The sequence below is a fragment of the Anser anser genome (genome assembly GCF_964211835.1).
Source record: "Anser anser genome assembly, chromosome: 7".
Lineage (NCBI taxonomy): Eukaryota > Metazoa > Chordata > Aves > Anseriformes > Anatidae > Anser > Anser anser.
The window spans coordinates 10,473,757-10,496,347 of record NC_139727.1 but is presented as its reverse complement, the minus strand read 5'-3'; the positions used below and the strand labels follow the sequence as shown (position 1 = coordinate 10,496,347).

At 43.9% G+C, this 22,591-nt stretch overlaps 1 protein-coding gene and 1 long non-coding RNA gene across 3 annotated transcripts in view; both read left to right on the top strand.

Annotated features, from left to right (window-relative positions):
* The window catches only part of LRIT1 (leucine rich repeat, Ig-like and transmembrane domains 1), a 131,509-nt gene that overhangs the window by 59,942 nt on the left and 48,976 nt on the right, over positions 1-22,591 (top strand). The gene's annotated exons all lie outside the window — the stretch shown is intronic.
* On the top strand, positions 534-20,970 carry LOC310902953. The gene is made up of 3 exons (XR_014587158.1): positions 534-600; positions 19,489-19,642; positions 20,289-20,970. It is a non-coding gene; the product is annotated as an uncharacterized lncRNA (long non-coding RNA).

Here is a 22,591-nt window from a genome sequence, read left to right as displayed (position 1 = left end):
GACAATTCTGAGTAAAGTATGAAATAGGTACTGGTCTCTGGGGACAAACAACGTAACATTGTCACGGCTCCCACTTTTCCATGTGACTTACAAAATTCAGAGAAGATAAACCTAGAATAATTATTGTGCCTTAGATATTTACTCATGTGCATATATTATAGGTGTGTTAGGTGAGGCTGTGAGGCAGAATTTGTCACTGGTCTTGCCCATCTATTCTCATGCATTCTTTTATTCACAGAAGTTACATTCATAGAAAGCTTTCATCCTTTGAGTTAACATTTTGAACAGTTTGAAAAACATTTTGAATTGTGAACTACAGAAAAACACTTGAGTACGAGGGGAGAAAATACTCCTTTTCACAGCATAGATAAAATTAGTGGAGGTTGAAGCCACCTTATAGGTACTTGCAGATGTGTAGGATTAGGAAAATTTACACAAATTTAGGAAGACACAGCAGGTGTGCATCAGGGCTGGTTCCTCAGGAAGGCATAAAGCTGTGTCTGATCCCATTAAGGAGGATAGGACAAGAGTGTGCTGGCTTGAAGCTGTTGTTGGAGTGGGGACCTGGGACAAACTGTGGGTGGAGGCAGAAAAGTGAAGGTAGTGATTTCACTGTGCTTTTTGTCACCTGCAGTATCTGTGGAGCTCTGTGTCAGTGTTGTTTCAGAGCAGCATATAGTCCACGTGGCCCTTGTCAGCTGGGGGCTTTTAGTGAGGCCTCTTAGCAAGGCACAAAGGGCAGTGGCTCCTTTTGTGCTTTTAGATCTATCAAAGCAGCCTTTGATATTTTTGAGTAGAACTGAATGAATAATCCATAATTAATAATACATTAAATAACATTTTTTTTTTTTTGGTCTTTGCTCAGGAATCTTCTAAAGATATTCTTACAATTGTCTCACTTATTTTGTCTGAAAATGTGAGTTGCTCTCAGCACGAGGGTTGTTCTCCAAGAACTCACTGCAAATGCTCCCTGCCACCTTGCTCTAAAAGCCTGGGCTGCCACAGCTGGCTCTCAGGGGCCAGGCACCTCCTGTTGCCTCCCTGCCTGGGCCAAAAGCATGGACAGCTAGTGTCAGTTCCACCTCCTGTCTCTTCCCTGGAGTGCCTATGCTGATACAGAGCTTTGGGAAAGCTCTTGTGGGGCTCATCTGCTGCAGACCCTCGCTGGGTGAGAGCTGGGCTTGGAGCAGAGCGGCAGGCGGTGCTGGTCTAGGGGTGTGTCCTACCCCCTGCCCAGGGCAGCTCTGGCCCTAGCCTGGGGCTGTGAGGCTGCTGCTAGCAGGCTCCAGGCAGTTCGCTCGGTGTTGTCCAAGTTGGCTCTCCTTCCCCTGTGTTTAAAGGGGCTGAGCTGGGGCTGGAACTTGGTTCAAGAGAACATATCTGCATTTAAAAAAAATTACTAGTTAAGTTCCTCCCCCTCTCCCCATGGATTGGAGAAGGCTAGGTCATAGGTGGAATAAATTTCTTAAGAAGTGCTGAGGCTTGTCAGCACATCCAGGAACTTTGTGTTTAGGAATGGTACCAAAGGCTGTCTGAAGGATTTGCAGGTGTGAGGGGAGTGAAGTCTGACTGCTAACTGAGGCAGGACAGGCTGGGTGATGGGGGGAGCACCCGGGAGGATGAGATGAGAGAGTCCCTGATCTGAGCCCTGTTGCTGGTGGGGAAAATGCATGGGATTTGCTGTCAAAAAGTGATGAGCCTGGTGTGTCCTGGCTGTGATCCCAAACAGCGTCTGGTTATGTAGGTTAGAGTCAGAATCAGAACTTGTTTTCTTCGGCACTTTGGCAAAGTGTGTGTTTCTTCCATTTCCCTTTCCTTTTTTTGTTGAAGCATGAGTGTAGGGGGACAAATGTTCTTTCTTGTTCAGTGAGATGGTGACACCTGCATGAAATTCTTTCCTACTGAATGCATCCAATTGATTTAATTTTGAGCACAGTGATAAAATGAGAAGTACTGTGGGTTTGCAGGATCTCCTGTTTTTTCCTAAGAGTTTTCCAATCTTTATTGGTACTATTGAGAACCCTGATATAACACCCGTCTTTTACTTATCTCTCTGCTGTCTGAATGTTCTGCCCTGCACATTGCATGACCTAAACCGTATGTGTGGAAAAGAAAGCTGTTTTGTGCAGCCTTCTGTGCCATGCACATTACTGCAGTGAGAGGGGAATGCAGGGAGCACACAGCGGTGAGCTGAAAGATGTCGAACAAGTGCTGGGAGGGAAGGTGCCTCTTTAAATGGAGACAAATGGGATTATGTCTGAAGGGAACCCTTTGCCTCCTGATGAGGTTTTAGGATTTCAATGGGCTCCAATAAGTTCCTAACAGTGAACTCAAAGATATCTTCCACTTCCTTGATTGCAGCTATATTTAAAGAAGATGGCACTTGAGAATCAAGAGCAGGAGGCAATGACCTTGCCTTACCCGCTGCACTGGTGGGAGCCATCTCCTCTTAGTGTGGTGTAATTCTGCTCTCGCTGTGAGGCTTTGCTTGATTTCAAGGCAAAAGGCTAGAGCTCCCGTACAGGAGACTATTGTCCTGCCTCTCTCACAGAGCGCGCATTAACTGGAGAGCAGGCATCTGATTAATGTCCCTAGTGCTGTCATAAATCAATCTGTGTATGCTTAAACAAGTTACATCAGCCTAATGGGAAAAGATGTGCTGAGACAATTAAAAGAATTAACCCAGAGCAGGGGGGTCGATACCATGGGGTAATCTATTGCTGGAGTGTGACGACCAGGCGCCGTGGCAGTTCTGGCAGCCAAGCCCTGCAGGAGCCGGGCCCCAATCTCTCTCATGAGGAGCCTGATGCATTTTCTGAGGATCTGGCTCTGGGGCTCTTAGGCTGCCATATGCTTGAAGGCTGATGAGGTTTAATTATTTTTATTATTAATTTTCATTGCTCTGAGGTGGAAAGCAGCTGTGTGTGAATGAGCTCACTGGTGTACATGCGTGTGTAAATAACCCAGCTTGTGCCTTTCCTGCCAATGGCAGTGGAGCATAAGCAATAGGATGCAATTGATTGTAGTGATTTAATACTGTTTAGGTAAGCTTTTTTCTTATCCACTGCCTCAAGAAGGTTGTCTTGCAATGTTCCTCTTATGCTTTAGTGAGTTGCCTAAATCAAGCAGTACAAATGGCTACCAGTGGAAAACAGAAACTCGCGCTTATTAGATTTAGATTGCAGTGGTCATTATGGGGGATTTAATTATGTAATATATAAAAAAAAAAAAGGAAAAGTTTCTTCAAGAAAAGAGAAGGAGTAAGTTTGTTTTCTTTTAGTTTTCCCTCCTTACATGCAGAAAATCAAACTGATAATGTGAGTCTATTAGGCTTATATCCTTAGAGCATGCATTGCAAGCTCCTACTGAAGTTCAAGAGGATCCTTGGCTGGGGAAGGCGGATTCATTTTTTGATATTCAGTACCTGAATCCTGTTCAGCCAAGCCCTGTGCAAGTTAATGAAAGGTTCTGGTCCTCCATTTCCCTTGAGTCTGCATGAGGTTTCTCTGGATGTTGAGAGCCTCTGCTTCTCTGGAAGACTTTTCTATGAGGCTACTTGTAGCTGGAAAACACAGCTGGTGTAGAGAACCTCAGGGTGACAGATCTTCCCCTGTCCTGCTATTTCTGTGTGAAGACTTGAACTATGTGCTGAACCTCAGTGAGTCATCAGAGTCTCTGTCACCTGGGTGTGCTTTGCAGAAAGACAAGAAAGCCAAGGGATCAAAGACTCTCACAACACTGTGGCTGTGCTCTTGGCTCTCTTTTTTGGTGCAGCTATGTTACCTTCCTCAGACAGGAACTGGTGCTTGCAGGTCACCTTTGTGCCAGCCTACCCAAAAGCAGGAACAACCAAATGCTACCAGAGCAGAAAGGGATCACTGAAGGGCCATCCCTGTGAAGGTACAGGGGAACTCCACCGTGCATCTCAGAGCACATGGGATTGATATTACTGAGGCCACCAAAGCCTAAAGGGTGAGGTTAAAATGCTATCAGTGTTGCCAAGGAGCTAAGTGATCAGCTGGCAGACCTTTCTTTGCTAAGTGCTTTTCTGGGGGCCTGGCAAACCGGCTCAGTGCTGGCACTTGCTTCGCTGCTGAGGCAGAACTGGGAGGCAAGCGGTGCAGCAGCCCCCTTTTCCAGAGAGGCTGTGGCACTGCTTGCCTGCACTGCTCCTGGGGCTGGCAGGCTGGCTTCTTGTGGGGCTGCCCCAGGGTTAGGGACAAAGGTGATGGATGTCTGTAAGCAGACATCTGCTGCTGCCTCACCAGGGTAATGAGGCTGGTCCAAAGCTTCCTATAAAATGTGACGTGAAATGGAACGCGTTTGGTGCCCGACTCCTGTGGCTTCTAAGTGCTCTTCTTGTTGATGCACTTGCAAATGTAGTGTCTTGGGGACCAAAACGCTGCACTCCCCAAATTATGGGGGTAGACCAAGAGAGGGACAAAGCAGAAGGGAAAGCATATGGGAGACAGCCTGGTTCCTTTTCCACATGGATGTGCTGTATCTTTCTTGTCTTGCAAATAGTCTGAAACACTTGTGAGTTCTCATAGCCTGCTAAGAGTCAATTGAACTCCAAGGCTTGCTGGAGCTGCTAGGCAGGAGGCTGGCTCACAGAAACCAAGCACGGAAGCACTTCTGCTCTCGCTCTGGTTGCCTTTTTAAGAGCAAAAGGTGAGATCGCATGTTAAGCCCCATGGGGATATCCCCAAGACCGGGTGTTTCTACCTGGAAAATGGGTGTCCTACTGCATGGCATGAAATGGTGGATGTTGAAAGCTGTGTGAGGGCATCGACTGCAGTGCAGGCATCACCACAGAGAGCACATGTGTATGCTGGTTTATTGTAACACTCTTATTCGTGCTCTCTGCTTCAGGCACTGACCAGCGTTAGTGCTCTAATTTGCCCTTCTGTAATTATCTACCTTTACCTGACGGGTGATAGAGTTGGCTATCCATCCCCCCTCCCTCATATGTATGAGTGAGTGTGTGTGTGTGTGCATGTGTGCCGTACTCAGATATGTTTTTGGAAGATGCTCTGAAGGGGATCTGTAGCAAAGGAAGGTTCTTGCTGGCCCAGGGTACTGGTACCATGGAAAGGCTATTGCAAGATCCCAAAATAAATGTTAGCCCTGCTTTTATGCTTCCCGTCTGCTGTTTTGAAGCATCCTGGCAGTGAGGCAATAAGCAAGATAAGCTTTGTGGCTGATTCTCAGAGTGCCAGTTACATGTATGGAAACAATTTTTCCTGCTAACAAGGAGTGAGGTGTGGGTGTCTTCTGCTGGAAGGAGAGAGGTGCTTAAGTATTGTATGCTGTCGTGTAATGGATCTCAGCTGGGAAAGCATCCCAGGGCAGGGGTAAGGGGTAGTGCAAACCTGGCTCTGACCCCCCTGTAGCAGGGATCCAGGTGCCTCTGTGAGCACAATGCCTTCAGCAAAGATCTATATTCATCGAACTTTTGACCCCAGCCTCTGAAGTAATGCCAAGTATGTTTAGTGTGCACACAAATGAAGTGGAAATCATTATTGGCTTGCTCATGACCTGCTGAAATATGGTTCCCCTTCAGGGGCTCCCTCTGCGTTTCCCTCAGTCTCCAAGTACTCAATCTTTCAGTAGTTTCATGTGCTACAAATTGAGCATCACTGTGCTTTTGATCAGAGCTACCTGCTTTTGGCTGTCTACTCCAGACCTCTTCCTTCCTTAAATCTTCTCAGGCAGCAGTAGTAGCATTCATACATTACCCTTCCACCCTGTGTTTACGTCATGAGTCCAGATAAGGCTTTTGACATCCAGCTTGTGCCATGCTGAGAGCTGGACTTGGTCTGTCTTCTGTTTGTGCCTCCACCACCAGGTCCCAGGCAAAGGATGCATGGACTTGTGGACTGTCAGGAGGCTGCACAGATACAGGTGACTGGCAGCCCGAACGGCTTCTTCCAAACCTCAGTTTCATTTCTCAAGTTTCCTTCCCTTCGCATGCACATACTCAGCTTGTCTTGGCTTCCACATGGGTGTTGGCAAAGCTTAGCTTTTCCTTAAGTGTCCGTCATGGGATCCCCTTCTCCAACAACAACATGCTCTAAACGCTCAGATCTCTCTGAATTATCTGAAAGACGGGAAAAATATATTGTGATTTTGCTTGGGAAAGAAAGAAAAATTGAGCTTTGTCCTTATGACATGAGTTATTTACAGAATTTATACTTTGTGTAAATACAGAGTAATTTCAGTGCCTAGGTTCTTACTTGTGGGAGTGTCTCTCAGTTTGCATGGAAATGGCCACAGAAAGAAACATCAGTGTTCACCTTGTCAAGTCTTACCTTGTGTCAGAGGTGAAATACCATGCATGCCAATACTTCCATTTTGCAACTTACTGTCTATTTACTGTTTTCTGTACATTTTAGTAAACATCAGTTTCTTCTCCTAGCCATGATCTTTTTGCATGGGGTGGGGTAAGAAAATAAAATAAGAATTCATTAAAAAAGAATACGACCAAACTCATTAAAAATGGAAAATGAAATAAGCATGTTGTGCTCTCATAGTTTAAATAAAAACAAAACATGTATAGTTTTAAAGTTCCTCTTGGAGAACACAAGAGTCTGTTGAGATGGCAACTGCTCATGGCCAGCGCACTGTAGGTATGCTGTGAGCTGAGAGGCAGCTAGTCCTGGGGCAGCAAAGCCGGCTCCTTCAGAGCGTGGCGTGGCTGTGACTTGGGCAGGGACATGGCTGAGGGGAGCAGGACCACTGTCTGCTGCAGCCTGCTCAGAAATCCTGCCACTGTGCTGAGCTCGGATGGCTAGGGGCCTGGCAAGCGGTGCCTGCGGGTCCCTCTAGTGCTGCTCCACTCCCTGCTGTTCGCTTCACACACATTGCGGGGGTAAGTGTTGCTGGGGTATTCCCAGCTTCCCTTTGACCTCTTCTTTTCATGTCACAGGACAGCTCTTCTGCCTCCATGACAGGCAGCTGGAGGTGCAGCTGGAGCTGTGCCTGCCCCGTGGTGTCCCGCTGCTCAGGGGTGCGTGGCATCCTTGGGACCGAGGGGAGCAGGGCAGATCTGGAGCAGTGCAGGAGGGAATCGAGCCTCCTGCTCAACTCCTCCACATGGAGGAAACTTTCAAGGCTCCGAGGTCATTTTTTATGTAAGTGGGCAGATGTGTGTGTACGTTTATTTTTTTTTCTTCTGAAACCTCAGCCATCTGGGAGATGCTTTCAATATAAGCTTGTGCACCTGGGATGCCTTCCATGGTACTCAGGGCTGCAGGCTGTGGAGGAGATAAGCTCTCTCAGTAAAACCTGGGAACTCTCTGTCAGGGTAGTCAGTAAGAACACATCCCTAAATTTATATGGAAATACTGTAGGAGAGGCAAGGTGGAAGTCTGGCTCTTGGACTTAGTGGACACCTGCAGGGGATCCTGCCACCCCCCAGATTCCTGTAGTTTTGCCTTTTCTTTGGAGGTGGTATAAGTGGTGAAGATCACAGGAACCTATTCCTCTGAAACTGCTCTGAGTTTCTGAGGTGCTGCTCCACTGCTGATATAAGTCAGGATTGCATGTTATCAATGCGAAAAAAAGATAAAACCTGCCTGGTGGAGGTTGGTGGGAATTCTGCCACTGCAGTATCATCTGAATTTCATACTATCCTTAAGAAAACGAGGGATCAGAATCTGCAATGACCCTTTAAATATAGATGCCAGTCCTTGGGTATAGTCTACAGTGTCTTGGATGTATGTTAGTAGTGTACTTATTACTTAACACTGCTAGTTGCTGCACCTGCTTGGGGTCAGCAGTCTGTTTTGGAGGTGCAGTCCTGTAGAGCAACACTTACTGAGTTTTGCTGCAGTTTTTGTGGTTACAGGCAAAGAGGCTGGTGTGCCTGTAATGGGCACAGCAAGCTGGGTGCCCTTGGAGCGTGCAGGAAATGGTGCAGCCCTGCCTCAGCCCCTAGTGGAGCTTCACGGTGCTGGTACTGCACTTTGACTCGATTTGTTGACCCAGTAACTGTTTCCAGAGAAGTTGCAGTCTGGCAAATGGGCTGTCAGTCTCCTGATCATAAACTTCCAGACCCTGCCTCCCTTCTCACTGAGCCTCAATTTATGTGTGGATGCAAAGGGATCTTATGCTGCAGCAGGGAAAATAGACCACTGGGACTGGACATGGGGTCTGTGGTTTCAGTGGTCTTCCAGAAAAGCCAGGGCAGATGTACAGGAGGAACAGACAGGAGGGAAGAAATGAAGCATTTTTGTTATCAGTGTAGCATGAGTTGGTAATTGGTTTTATTCCTCTAATTCTCGGGAGTCTGCAGCAGTGGTAGCTTCAATGGCAGATTTGTGGGTGTGTGAAGAGCCCAGGACTTGCTAGGCTCTGGTGAGCAGCACAGTTAAGGGCACTTGGAGCAGATTTGTGGCAATGTAATGCCACCTTCTGGTTATAAATGCAATAGAAGAGATGCTCTTTAAAAATGAGTTTATTGCCATCTTTACTTGCTAAGCTGCAATAACCAAATATCCAACTTCTTTAGGAACTTTCCTGAATGCTTTTATTTTAATGTATCTTCTACTGAGTAGCAGGAACACTTTCCCTTGGATTACTATTTATGTGAAAAGTTATACTGATAAGAATAAAACCATCATACTGTGATATGCTGCTGAAAAACTTAACGGGAAAGAGTCAAGGTTAGAGACGAGAGCTCCCTGTCCTTGCTGCAGAGTCTGCCCCAGTGCTCTCCGTGTGTCCACAGAAAAGGCCCATTTTCCAGTAGCTAGCAAATGCTTGCCCTCCCAGCATGTTATATGATGATTCATTGCTAGTATTTTTTTTAAATAGCCTTTGTATCCAGCACAAGGCTTCCTTCGTTAAGAGAAGCAGAGAATTGAGTGACTGTAGAAGAATGTGATCATAAAATAAGGAACTGAGATGAGTTTCCCTTAGTATTAATCAATCCCACTTATAAACTTCACTGGCTGCGATTAAAGTCAATAGAGATCATGAAAAGAAATGAAATGATGGCACGAGGCTAAAAGAAATAAAATGCAGAAGACAGAAACCAGTCAGGAGCAGGTAAATGGGTGCGACGTGGGGGGAAGAAGGGCCCTGTGGCGGGCCTCTTACAGCTGTTTGCTCATGAGCCTTTCCCCAGTAGGGGGTGCAAAGGTATCGTGTATTGGGGGGAAAAGCCCTTGTCATTTCAGCCCTAGAGCTCGTTATCCGCTGCCTTGCATTTATGGAAGTCTTTGACAGCAAAGGAAAACGAGAGCGTGGAAGATGCGGAGTGTAAGCAGATGGAGGAGCATTATTTGATAGAATTTCATTTCCCTTTGCACATATGCCAGTTGCTATAGGAGAAGCAGCCTGGCAGGGAGTGGGGTTCCTTCTATTTACTGTAACTCACTTCTATTTACTAGTTAGTATTTTATTGTTGCTGACAGCACAGCGTTTCTGCATGTCTTTGGTGTGAAAACATATTTTATTTTCGTGTTTGGGCTGTGGAGCAGCTGCTGCTTTTTCATTCCTTAGCACAAAGATCTGTTGCCACCTTTTGCATAGAAAAAAATATTTGCTTCTCTGAAATGAGAAGGCAGTTATTGGGGCATATCAAGAAATTAATTCAACCTACAGGGTGACAGAACTCCCTTATTTAATATTTCCTATTGCATCTTGGGTGTTTGATATAGAAAGTTCATTCTCTGTTGCTTACCAGTATAAGCACTGATTTGCTACTTTAACAAATATTTTCTTGGCTTGTGTATGGTGACACTGAATTCTGCAGCTCTGTTTTCATGTCTCTAAGACTGATGACAGTTTTATATTTTAAATAATAGCTAAAGTTAAATTTTTTTACTAGATCCTGTGTAGGGTGATAGTAAGTATTTAGTGGTAGAATTATTTGAGGAGTTAAGTATTAAAAGACAATATTGTTTTCATAAAAAGTGACTCCTTTTCTTGACAGTATTGGTATCTTTGTACTTGATAGAACATCTATCAATTTCTTCCTCACATGGTAATTCCCTTAATTACTTGCTTCAACAGGAGTTTTGTAAGGGAAAGTCTTAGTTTTGTGTCTTCTAAGCATTGTTAAGGATCTTTGTAAAGGTTTCGTTTCTGAGGATGGGACACTTGTATGATCGATGGAGACATGCTGGTTTGGTTGTGACGCTGTCATTTTTATTTTCCTATTGTCACATGAGAATTTGTTAAGGTGTCTGGGATGTGTCACGATACAGGAGACAAATGTTCATACAATGGCTTTAGTAACTGGCAAACATCTTAAATTTTTAGGTTATCTATAAAAGCAAATTTCTGTCTGGTAGCATTTGTTTTCATTGAAGGGCAATCTGCTCAGATGCTCGGGTGTCATCAACTGTCTCTATTTGCTCCCAGTTTGTCAAATCCAGATTTCACAGGGAAATCCTCAGCATTCGTGCAAGAGCACAAAGCAAACAGCAGCTGCTCTGTCTGGGCTGCTTAGAGCAGGTTAAGCTGCAATGAGGTGTGCTGCCATTGGACTGAAGAGACCGACGACGAACCTCCCTCCAACGTGTCATAGACGGCTCTGACCTTAAGTCAGAAATTAATAAGCTGAGACATGGCTGGGCTCCTTTGACAAATAGCTGGATGGAGGGGGCAGCCAGGCTTAGACCCTGCAACTCTTGCAGAGCAGCAGTCTGAAACACACGTCTGTGTCCTGGCCTTCTTGCAAAGAATGTTTTCTGTGTTTTCAGGAATCCTTGTGCTGGCGTCTTTGGACTTAAACATTGCTTTGGTTCTGTTCTTACTTACCCACCCACACTTTTTATAAAGCTTCGATAGGTGCTGGGAGATGACTCCCTGATTTCTGCAGGAAATTGTCTAGTCCACTTCTCTGATTCAAAATCCAGCAGAAACAGCCCATGCCTGTACTAAAGCGTCAGCACAGACTGAAGGAGATGGTAGCTACCCACAACTGCGAGCTCATCAAAGAAACTTCTAAAAGTGAGGAAGTAATTATTACAGAGACCAATGGCTTTCCCTTCCCACTGCTTGGCTTTCTGCCGCTGTGTGCCATCAATATTAGACTGATGATCTATATTCAGCAGCTCTTTCCAATGTGGTATTATTTTGAGTGGTGGCACAGCACTGAATGACCTTTCCATCTCCCAGCTGTGCATGAAAGTACCTAGTCAGCACATCTCTGATGTCGCGTTGGGAGATGTCTGGGGTGTACCTTTAGCAGTGGCAAAGGAGGAGAGCAGTTTTCTGTGTGTGACCAACTGAGGGCATGTAGTGGGTCCTGGGATCCATGCCAGAAACGCATCCAAGTGTGTGGATGACACAACTCTGTGTATTACTGTCATTTTCTTCCTGTGATAAGCCACCATAGGGCATGAATCTTGCAGATTATCGCACTTCTTGGGTGATTAAAGTCTAGAGGCAACCTAAGGTATGTGATAATCACCCAGAAATCCACTGCCTAGTGGGTCTTGTGGTTTAAGCAGATCATACCGTTTTCTTCTGTAATTTAGGGAGCTACTGCAGCAGTCAGATGCTGCCGCTGCTGAGGGAAGGCAGGATGCCCAGACAAGCAGAGACCTCCAGCCTGGGCATGGCTCCTGCCACCCAGGAGCAAAGGCTGGCTGCATCTGCTCCTCCTGCTTCTCAGTTCCACAGCATCTGCCAGGCTGAGCTAACTTGATTATCCCCAGGATGAGATTACCCAAAGGTGATTTTTTTTTCTTCTGCTGTGACAGGTGATGAGAACTGACTCTTCACCTTTGGAGCCATACTGACAGAATAGGGTTTTCTTCCGGAAACTAAAGACAGTGCTTGTTACCCAGGAATTGTAACTGTGTTTGTATTATGTATCCCTTCCAGTATTTTTGTCTTGAGTCACAGACTCCCTGCACTGAGCAGGGGCTCTTAATCTGCTGTCTGGCTGTGGGACAGTCACAGGGGGCTGTGCCAGCAGCCCTGGCTCCTGGCCCTGTGGGGCTGTGTGTAGGTGCAGGTGTTTGATGGGTTGAGCTCCTGTCCCCTCAGAGAACAGCTTGGGCTAGGTCTTTGTGTCTGATTATGAAGCAGTGTCTGTACTGCTGTTGGTAAGGATATTTCAGTATCTGAACAGCAGACTTAGGCAATGCTTACTCTTAAAATAATGTCAGTTTATTGTATAATTACAAGAGCAGTGGCAATGCCAGGAAGAGGACCTGTGAAGGAGCTGGGGGGTACATACGGTACCTGGATGTGGTCCCATTGTCTACAGTTTTGCAGCACGGTAGGTAAGTGAGCCTGCAGTGCACGAGCTGGGGAAATCACCAGAAGGTCACACCCGAGGCATTAGGAGCAGTAAACTTAACGGTCACTGTTGCAGTGACTGCTTGCTGTCCTTTGATTAGCCTTTTCTGTCACATGCTGAATCAAGGTGGGTTGTTGGACGTGTTGGGGGTAAATGATTTTGCACTGATTTGGCTTTCGGTCTGGTATGCCTTACTATTATAGAAAAATATGGAAGACCTTGTAAAGGAAAACAATATATGTACATTTAATAACAGACCTTAGTGTTCTGTAAGAGATCAGCATTATTTCCCTTAGTGTCTATATAAGGGGAAAAAGGCATGAAGAGACCTTCTCCATACAGTGAAAGAGAATGTAATGTCTGTAAAAATAAGTCAGGCAGTCTGTGGTCAGAGCCAGTCTGCACGTTGTAGCAGCCCGTTGCTGGATGCATCCTCTTCCTTGAGGAAGGGGCTGGCAGGGGAATTCATGCAGGTGATTTGTATTTTCTTGTTCAGAGGATGAAATTAATTTTGTGAAGTGCAGCCTGTCCAGGGCTTGTCTGCAGTGTGCTGACAGGGAATGTGCCTCTAGTCAGGGGCCTGTAGAAATGCTCAGTTGTCAGGAAAGTTGTTTAATGATAAGGAACGAGCCACAGATCTGTATATGTAACTGCAGGTAATTTCATCTGCTATGGTCACATTTTCAGAGTCTGTCAGTGGATGTTTTGCCCTAATTTCTTCTCTGTTTCCCTTTCCAATAGTCATTCTACAAATGACTATGGAAAAGCTAGATTAAAATGTCACATAAGCTGCTTTAGCAGCCATTAGTTTAAATATACTCAGTAAACTTTCATCTGCCAAACTGGTTCAGTAAATGGAGGCAGGTCACAGTATTAAATGGACGTACGGGTGCTCAGGACACCAGATCCTTCCCTGTGGGGACCATCCTCCCTCTAGCATTTTGCTCTTACTAGAAATGGCCTGGTGGGGTAATGATTTTATCATTATGTAGAAGTGGACTCGTTAGTAGTTTATCACAATTCACTACCTGCACAAACAGTTGTAGGGAACATAGAAACAATCAATACAAACCAGAATGGGCGTACAGATGAAAACTATTTTCCACCCCAAATCAAATTCTCTTTATTCAGTCCTCTGTTACCTTTACCAAAGAATACAGAAATGGCAGACTTTCACTGTAGAGACAATATTGCTGCTTTTGTAACTGGCATGGCTGGGGGTATTCCCCTGGGTAGACATGGGTGTCACTTATGGGATGGCACTACTTCAATCTGTTATCACAACTGCCCTTTGCAACTCATTAACCCTCTGAATTCAATCTCTTGCAAAGCTACTACAGCAATTCCTGTTCATGTTACAAATAGTGACATTTTATATCCTAGAAAACTACATGCCAACTTCTTCAGGATTACAGGGAGTATCCCCACTTGCATGATAACATTAATCTCTTTACTCCAATTTCTAAAGGTTGTGTTTTTTTTTTGTGATTGGATTTGCCTCTGGATGTCCCTGAAGCAAATTACAGAACCTGTAGGTATGACAAAGTCTGTTTTTCTAAAATAAATAAAGGAAAGAGGGAGAGCAAAACATTTGGAGCTTTTGTTTAATGTGACGTAATATTTCATGTTATAGCTATGCCCTATAGTACCATAATAGAGCCTAAGAAGCTTAAACTAACCTGTATTTCATGAGGAAATGATACATAATTGCTTAACTTGCTAATCTCTTTAACAGTATCAGTGTGCAAGTTTTAAAAATCCTGTGGAATGAGAGTAAACAAGCCTTTTATTTGAAAGGACCTAGTTTATGAAACCCAGATGACTTCTTCTGAAGCATGTAACCTACCTGGGATGCTTGTATGTCACCTGCTGTAGGAGACTTGATCTGAGTCAAAGAGGTTGCTGGAGTTGAGAATTGAATATGCTTCCAAATGCAAATACAGGGAAGCTGAAGGAGTTTCTAAATCTGATCTTACCACTGTGCCCTTGTCCTTCACCTTTCCATCAAATTCCTTCCTATGGTGTTTGCTTCTTTCCTTGTGTCCCAGCAAAACGGAGTGCCCCTCAGGCAGCAGTATTCTTGCTGGGGTCCATGAGCAGCTCACGCACTCTAGCTTCAGGAGGCTCAAATACTTGAAGCTTACATTTCCTCTAGTATTAACCGTCTTGATTATTACCTCCTTGCTTTTGTATCCAAGAGAAGCTGAAAATGCTTTTCTCCTACTATGCAACTTGTCCAGAAGGCAAAAGAAATCTGATGCTTCTTTAAGGAAAAACATTCTGGAAGCAGCATGAGGGTTGTGTTCATTACTATGGGCTCTTGGTTTCATGCTTACAACCAGTTTGGTTCTGCTTTTGATGCAGAACCCTAAGACCACTTATTTCAGTGTGCTTATTTTGCAGGGGTTTCATTGCTCTTTGAACAGAAGCTCGTGAAGTCTCACAGTAATGGTCATGGCAGTTCACAAGAACATTTTCGGATTCATTATTTCTCCTTTGACCAGCCTTATCTCTACTCCCCTTCCAATCTGTGTTTAACAGATGAGTGTATCTCAGTAATGAACATTTGAGAATATCACAATCTGTGTGTGTGGCAGTTCTCCAAGTGAAAGAGGAAAAACTCTGTGGGAAGAGCTCCTGGGTTCTCATTTTGCTGCTCAGCTTTAGGCATCTGTTTAATTGTTCACCACAAGCTGAAGCAAAATGGACAGGCAGACACAATCAGATGTATTTTAATTTGCATTTCTATGACATTTCCCAGGCCAGGGTAGGGTCTGGTGATCATTTCTTCCTAAGTATGAGAAAATGCCAGACTTGCTGAGGGCAGACTTCTCTTCTCTCCATGTAGTGCCTGAAAAAAGCAGAGTAAGATGTGGAGAAGCTTGCAGCCTTGTTAAATCCAGCTTTTGACATGAGCCTGTAACTTTAAGGGTGTTGCACCTGACAGTTGTTTAATTGGGTTAAGGTGATCTAACAATGGTCCTCCCCTTGCAAAGGGATGTGTCAGCTCATTGTGAGGGTCTCAAGGGCTGTCCTGGAAAAAAAAATAGTGGGGAATTTGATTCACAGAAAGGCTTTGTTCAGTTTAAGCCACTTGCAAATGTGGCCAGGATTAAGGAGCTGCATGAGCAGTCCCAGTTTCCTGTTGTGCTGTTTGGGATGGCTGTTTGTGGGGTGAGTACTGTAACCAATCTACCCGTGCATGACAGTCTAACAGTTCACATGTCCCACGTTTTCAAAAAGCTGCTAGAGAATTTGCTACTGCCGAGGTGATCTGTTTACACGAACCGAGCAGCTTAATACCCTCTGAAGTGTGAGAATATTTCTAACTTGCTTAAAATGACACTTCCTGTGTAGTTAACTGGAATCAACTTCAGATGAATGCTAATTTTAAACTGGATGCTATATTTAGCATTTATGGCACTAAAAAGATTGTAAGAAAATAGATACTACATAAGTGGCCATAATCTTCTCACTGTTTGTGATACTTGAGTGACAGAGAATGGGGTGCCAATGTGAGATTAAAAATCTAATTTTAGGGAGCTAATGAGTCACATTGAAGCAGAAAGGTAAAGATGGCTTACATTTTTGAGTACTTAATTTTTTTAATTGGGCCTCAGACCTGCTTAAAACCTTGCAATCAAAGCTTTAACAAAGCTTGTGATTCTAAATGATGCCCATTTCCATACATCAATTTAATAAAATCAGACCAGACACTTCAGTCATACCCTTAATGAAACAACCAGGATGCATTTTCAGAGGTTAATTTTTTCCACTGCTTGAAGCTTGACAAGCCCGCTCTGTGCCATTACTCTGTGTTTGCTGGAGGCAGTACTTAACCAGCTCCTCCACCGCGTTCCTTCCACCAGGACAGTGCCGAGAGAGCCCAGGATGTGTGAAGCAAATGCAGACTGCACCTCTGCAGCTTCAGTGCTGCCTCTGCGTACAGTATGGTCAGCTCACCTGAATGGACCTCCCAGTTCGCTTCTCTTCCATCACCTGGAAAGAGGGGAAGAGGGGAAAAAAGGTGTGAATAGCAATGCTATTGGCAGCCCTGGCTTTAGAGCCCTGTTAGGGGAGTGGGTTACTTCCAGAAAGAGACACAAATTTTGAAGTGGCAAAATCCCATCACTGCAGTGTAGATGAGCCTGCTTTCTCTCTGAGTGAAGCTGTCAGTGCTACTGACAGGGCAGTGCAAACACTGCAGGAGCCTGGAGCATTGGTGGGGGGCAATGCACAGTGCTGGCTTGCTGGTGTTTGCTTACAGTAACTGGGAATTACTCCACCTTCTTTCAGTCATATCTAATGGCTGCCAGCAGGAGGAGGGATGGATCTTGCATTCAGTGTGACCAAAATATGAGGAAAATGGGCATCTGGAGAATATCTGAACCGGGCTCCCTTTTATTCCTGCTTGTCTGTAGGCTTTTAAATAACAATTAAACCCTCTTAATGGGATTTGCGTACCATATGGCACCTTCCCCACAGGATGATTCTTTCTTGTTGCTATCTTGTCATTTGTCCATATCTACAAATAGCTTTCAGCCAGAAAAATGATACGCATCATTTCAAGTCACCCAAGGAGAGATCACCATCTCTTTGGATGATTATTTATATATGCTGTCTGGGGCAGAGTATTCTCTCACGGTAGTAGGTCAATGGACTTCAGTGGCAAGCGCAGGGCTTCTGAAATGTGTTAGCAAAAATAAGTTAATAAATGCTCAGTGTAGGAGCTAAACATAGAGCACTTGGTTGTATGATGCTGACATGCTTTTAGTCCCGAATTCCTTCATTTTTTTTGCGATACTCTTGTTTCTTTTGTCAATGAATTCTCAAAGAACAAAAGGACACTAATAGACCAGTTTTATAGTTTAGTTGATATGATGCAAGGAATGCTAATGGACTACTTGTCCCAGTGATACCCGCAGCGCTTGCTTCTCTTTGGCTTCTTCTTAATCCCATTTCCAAAGCACTGAGGTTCACAAAGCGGTAGTTACACAGCTGTTTGCTTATAGATGGGCCCTTTACTTATGGGCAATGCTATGGGATTAATGTTTCTAATTTCAGCTGCTGACTGGCTTTTCAATGGAGTTAGGAATGCTTTTTTTTTCCCCACTGGTGCTTCTGGTCTAAACTCCCTGCTGCTTTATGTGTTGCACTTGTAAGAGTGGCTGCTATGTACTTGAATTTCAAATGCCATATTTAGGTGATAGAAGTGGAGGTGCTGGTGCTTGCTGTGTGGTTGACAGATTTGGGGCAGAGTGTGTCTCTGCAATGTCCTCCAGTGTGCAGCTCACTTGCAAACTTGCTGCAGCCCACAGGACAGCTGTGTGGTGCCAAGCGTTGGCTGCTGTGAGCAGGTGGAAGCCAGGGCTGTGGCAGCACAGCTCGCAGATCGTGCGTGGTGGCACTGCCCCACGGGTTGGGCTGAGCGGTGCTCTGGAGGGACCTGCCCCTGAACAAGTAGAATGGCGGTCACATAGAGTTCAGAACTGAACCACGTCCATGCTGTGCTCCACTTTCTAACTGCTCTGTGGGTGAGCTTGAAGGTAGTACTGGAACATTTCAAGGTAGTTTGGGGTTGCATGTTATAGAGAGAGTTCTTGACTTCCCAGGGGCTGAACACTCTCTGCTGCTATGCCAGAACAAAACGTTACATTTGATGTGTTTTGTTTTTGCTTTTAAATCCTGTCCCAGGTACCATATTAGAACTTATTTTGGCAGATGGACATAAAAAATGAAAAGAGTTGCTAATGACCACCCTGCTGCTGTGGCAACTGCTTATCCCTACCTTAGGAGTGCATCATGCTCTCTCAAACACCTGCCATCAAAATCCTAGCTTACTGTCAGAGATGACTGCCTGTATCAGGCCAGGGCATAAGTGGAAAAAAGCTGGAATTCTCAAACAAGCAATTTTACTTAATTAACAGGGTTTCATCTTGTCTTGCTTACTGTCATGTAGCCTGGATGTCGCTGCATTCACTCAGCTACTCCAAGGGGACACCAGATTAAAACCTCATTCCAAATGAGCAACTTTTTCTTCCATCTCTTACTTCTGCTGCAGTGACCTGTGAGAGGAAGAGAAAACATGCTTGGAATAACACAGGAAAGAGAAACAACTCCAGGAGCTGAAAGATCATTGTCTGACCTCCTGTGTCTAGCAGGTTAATTTGTTTTAAATTGTCATGGGATGCCTGTTGCTTCTGGGACTGCAATATGGCAACACAGAGGCATCTGTTAGAACACAGAAGGTATAAAGAAAATTTTTCTTGGTCTAGCTTCAACTTTTACTTATTGAATCTTTGTCAGCAGGATTGGAAAGTTCCTTGTGCATCTTCCCAGAGTGCAATTACATACACAGTATGATGAAGGTATACCTATACTTTTGCCTCAATGAGCTGCATATGCGGAGCTCCTCACCCCTCATGTCAGAATTCTTGGGTTTTTCTGTTAAAGCCAGAGAATTCACTTGTGACACTCACTTGAGCTCTGTCCAGTGTCTTCAAATCCTCTTTAAAATGCAGACACCGGGATAGGATTCAGTAACCTAGCCGGGGGGTTGGCAGTGCTACTCAAACATGGTGGAATCCTTCATTATTTCTGCTTCATACTACCCCACCCCCACACTCAAGAATCTCATTAGTCCTTTTTGTTACATTGCACAGACAGCTTACATTGAGACGATTATCTATAATGACACCTAAATCTGTTTCTGAGCTCTGTTTTTCAAAGCGAAGACTTCCATTGTGTAAATATAACTGACTGCCATTCTTGCATCTCAAACACTTGGTCTTATGAAAATGCAACGTCAGGTTACAACCATTTATCATGGTGGCTCAGATCATCCTGCGATGATAACCTGCTTATTTCTTAGTTTACTATATCACAGACACTTGTGGCATGTAGCATAGAGAAGCAAGATCAAGAAAGTCTCTCTGGCTTAAAAAAAAGTGCCCATTCAGTGGCATCTTCCCACCAACTGTATTTTAAGATCTGTCTGTGGCTTACTTTTTAGTCCATAGAATGTTCTGTGCTGATTCCATAGGAGGTAGAAGTTTCATCTTTTACTAATCCTCCCAAGTATCTTGGAGAAATCCATGTTCAGTTAGCACACGGGAGCCTTTGCATTTTCATCCTGGAAGCAAAGATCGCCATCCAGATGTCTTCCCTTCTAGGCAAACCCTGGTGATCCCAGACTGCTCATGCTTTTTTTTTTTCTACCTCTCTAGTTGGCAAAGCCTTGTATTATTTTCTGCAAAGTGTATGGATGGTGTCAGTAGGCAAATGGAAGAGGTTCACAACAGCCTGATGTCTCTCTTGGAAGAGATATGTTTCACTGTCATCAGACTAAGGACAAACAGTTTTGAATTCCTCCACTCTCAGGTGAGTTACTATATGAAAACATCTCTTCTGGTCACCACAGTGGTTTCTTTCTTATCTGAGAAGACAGACTTCAGGTTTTGAATCCTTACTGAAAACAAGCCGCAGAGAAGCGGCTCAATATGAGAGAACAAGCAGGCAGGATATGAGGCAAAAATACTCTTTTCAGTCTTATAGTCTAAGATGTTTTTCCTTCATATGTGGATCCCACTTTTGGGGGTAAGCTTATGTGTAGTCCTGCGGACTATCTGCCAGGAGCATTGTACATCTGTGCCAAGTGTGTCAATATGTAGTCTCTTTGTAAATAAATCAGTTAATTGGTTCACTGTCTTGTCTCTAAGATTTTTTGTTAGCCATTTCAAGAGAGATGAGACCTTCCCAGTAAAAAGAAAGCTGCTGGGCTCTCTAGGGAATACAACATTTGATCCATGCTTGGTATGCACCATACAATGAGGTATCTAGGACGTGTTGCTGGGTCAGAAGCTTGACTACTGTGTGTCAATTAGCTTTGCGGTTTGAACTGACTGTGAATAGCGAGAGAGTTGACAAATACTGTCATCAAAGCATTGATTTTTATCTCCCCCTCTTTTTAGCAACACTTCCTTTCCCGTCTGTAATTAATAGCAAACTTAAACTTATGCTTTTACAGATGCTTCAGCACAACAGCCTGTCATCTACTTGTGAAGCTGCCTGTGTTTGAATGATGGCTCATTCTCTCTTTTAGGGAGAGAAATCAAGAATGCTGCTGTAGCACCTCCTTGTGTAGTTCAGTGAAACAAATCTTGGGGCAGTGGGCACAAATCACTGAACACCATGAAGGAAAAAAGTTATCTCTCTGTTCACCAAGAAAATTCAGACTTTTGCAGCAGTTAGAGCCTCCAACCGTTATCTGCCAAAATACGGTTTGTTTTCACTATTAAGATCTAAAGCACATTGAAAATACAGCACTCTTGCTGTTAGGACTTGAAGCTTTGTCCTCTGCTTCCAAATGCTTCCAAATATATGACTTTCTCTGCTGGCTTTCAAATATAAGTGAACTATTGCTTTCACTACCTCAATCCTTTTTTATTAAAAAAAAAAAACACACAAAAAAACAACCAAAACTCTCCTGCGTCTTCTGAAATAAAGAAATTTTGTAGCCAAGCAAAGTGCTTTCAGTCAGCCCCAGCTGTCCTCTGCTGACAGATCTACAATCTGATGTCACATTCTGAACCAAACCTGCTTTGAGAAACTCCATACATGGCTCGCACAGGAAAAAAAAAAATCCTGCCTTGGAAATTCCACGCTGTTAAAGTGTTGAAAACAAACACAACAACAAAAAATAAACTTGTCTTGCATGTACAATTTTAATTGTATTCATAATCATTCAAACTTGTATCTTACTGAGTTCAATAAAAATGTGCTTTTTTAACTTTATTATTGAATCCTTTTGTCTTCTAACGATACACAGGTGATTATTTTTGTTGTTGTTTAGCAATTTACTAGTATAAGGTAGATATATGGATTTGTTCACCATTTAGGAAGTTGTTGTTTTGCTTAATCTTGATGGAACAGGAGCTTGCATACCCCTTTTTCACTACAAAAAATTGAATGCCTGTTTCCATAACAAAGCACCTTATGATTACTTACGGTTATCCTGTCTATGGTAGCTCATACAGAACCTTGATTATAACCTGATGAATCATCTTGAGCTGTGAGTATGTATACAGTGCTGATGGTACCAATTATTTTTTGGATTTTAACTCCAAACTGCAGACTCAGCATCATATGCAGGGGTGTGAGCCTCCACTCATCCATCCCTACAGGTGAAACACAAGCAGAAACTTGTGAGACGTGACAGGGTAAATACTTGTGACTAACACTTGGCATCACCTTATCCTAAGAATCTTACACTGCATGTTTTGTGTCCATATCTCAACTGATTTAGCCAAACCAATCGTTACTGCTTTCAATCCCTATTTAGGGATTTGGCAATGCTTTTTCTTCCACATGACAAAACCAGCTCACATCGCTGTTTCATGCTAAAGCAATTCAAAGTAGTATGATGATAGACTAGGAACGGTGGAAATTCTTCACCTGACCCAATTCCTAAACCAGTTTGTAATGCCCCAATCAGATGTATGAGAGGTGCTAGGAAATACATATCAAGAACCTATGTAGAGCATGTGAAGAACGTGCACTGCAAAAACCTCAACTCCCTTTTACTGACCTGTAGGGTGTTTGTAGGTGTGGGCAGTGCAGGAAAGCAGGGTCAGCAAGACCTTGATTTGCAGTGTTGTTGAGGACACAGTTACTTCATTTGGAGTTGTGGGCGTTTAATAGCCTTGAAAACAGGACTGCAAGAGATGCTGTTTAAAGTGTGAGACATTTCTGTGCTGAAAGAAAACCCGAAGAATTTATGCTGTTTTTGTGTCTAGCAGTAAGGAGGAAAAAATACCTTCTACTTCTTCTTTAGAAGTCTGTTTTTAATCAGAGTATCAAAACATTCACTTCTCTGACACAAATGAACAAAATTAGCAGAATTAGACTGTTAGTAATAGGGATAGGAGGGTGGTTTGGTAATATTGGATATAACACTGCAGGCCACTGTGTTAAGAGTGATTGGACACTGAACCAAATAATTGAATGCTAAGAAGAGGCATGTTTTCTTCTTTTGTTGCAATTATGGAAAATTTTCCAAACCATCCCCAACAAAGGACTGCGGTAGCTAAAGTGCTACCTAATTCTTTTTAAAAATGGGTGGGCTGTGGCCGCTGTCATCTCTTAGTGACAGGTCTGGTATTAATAATATTCAAGTTACTTGTTCTAGCTTAAACTGAGTTGCTGAATGCATCCAAGGGTTATGCTTTTATTTTTTGTTCTTCTGTTTTTATTTTGGTTGATAGGTTGGGTTGGATACTTATATGGGAATGGTTTGTATGACCCCTGGGCTGTACTTTGGTTAGGATAATA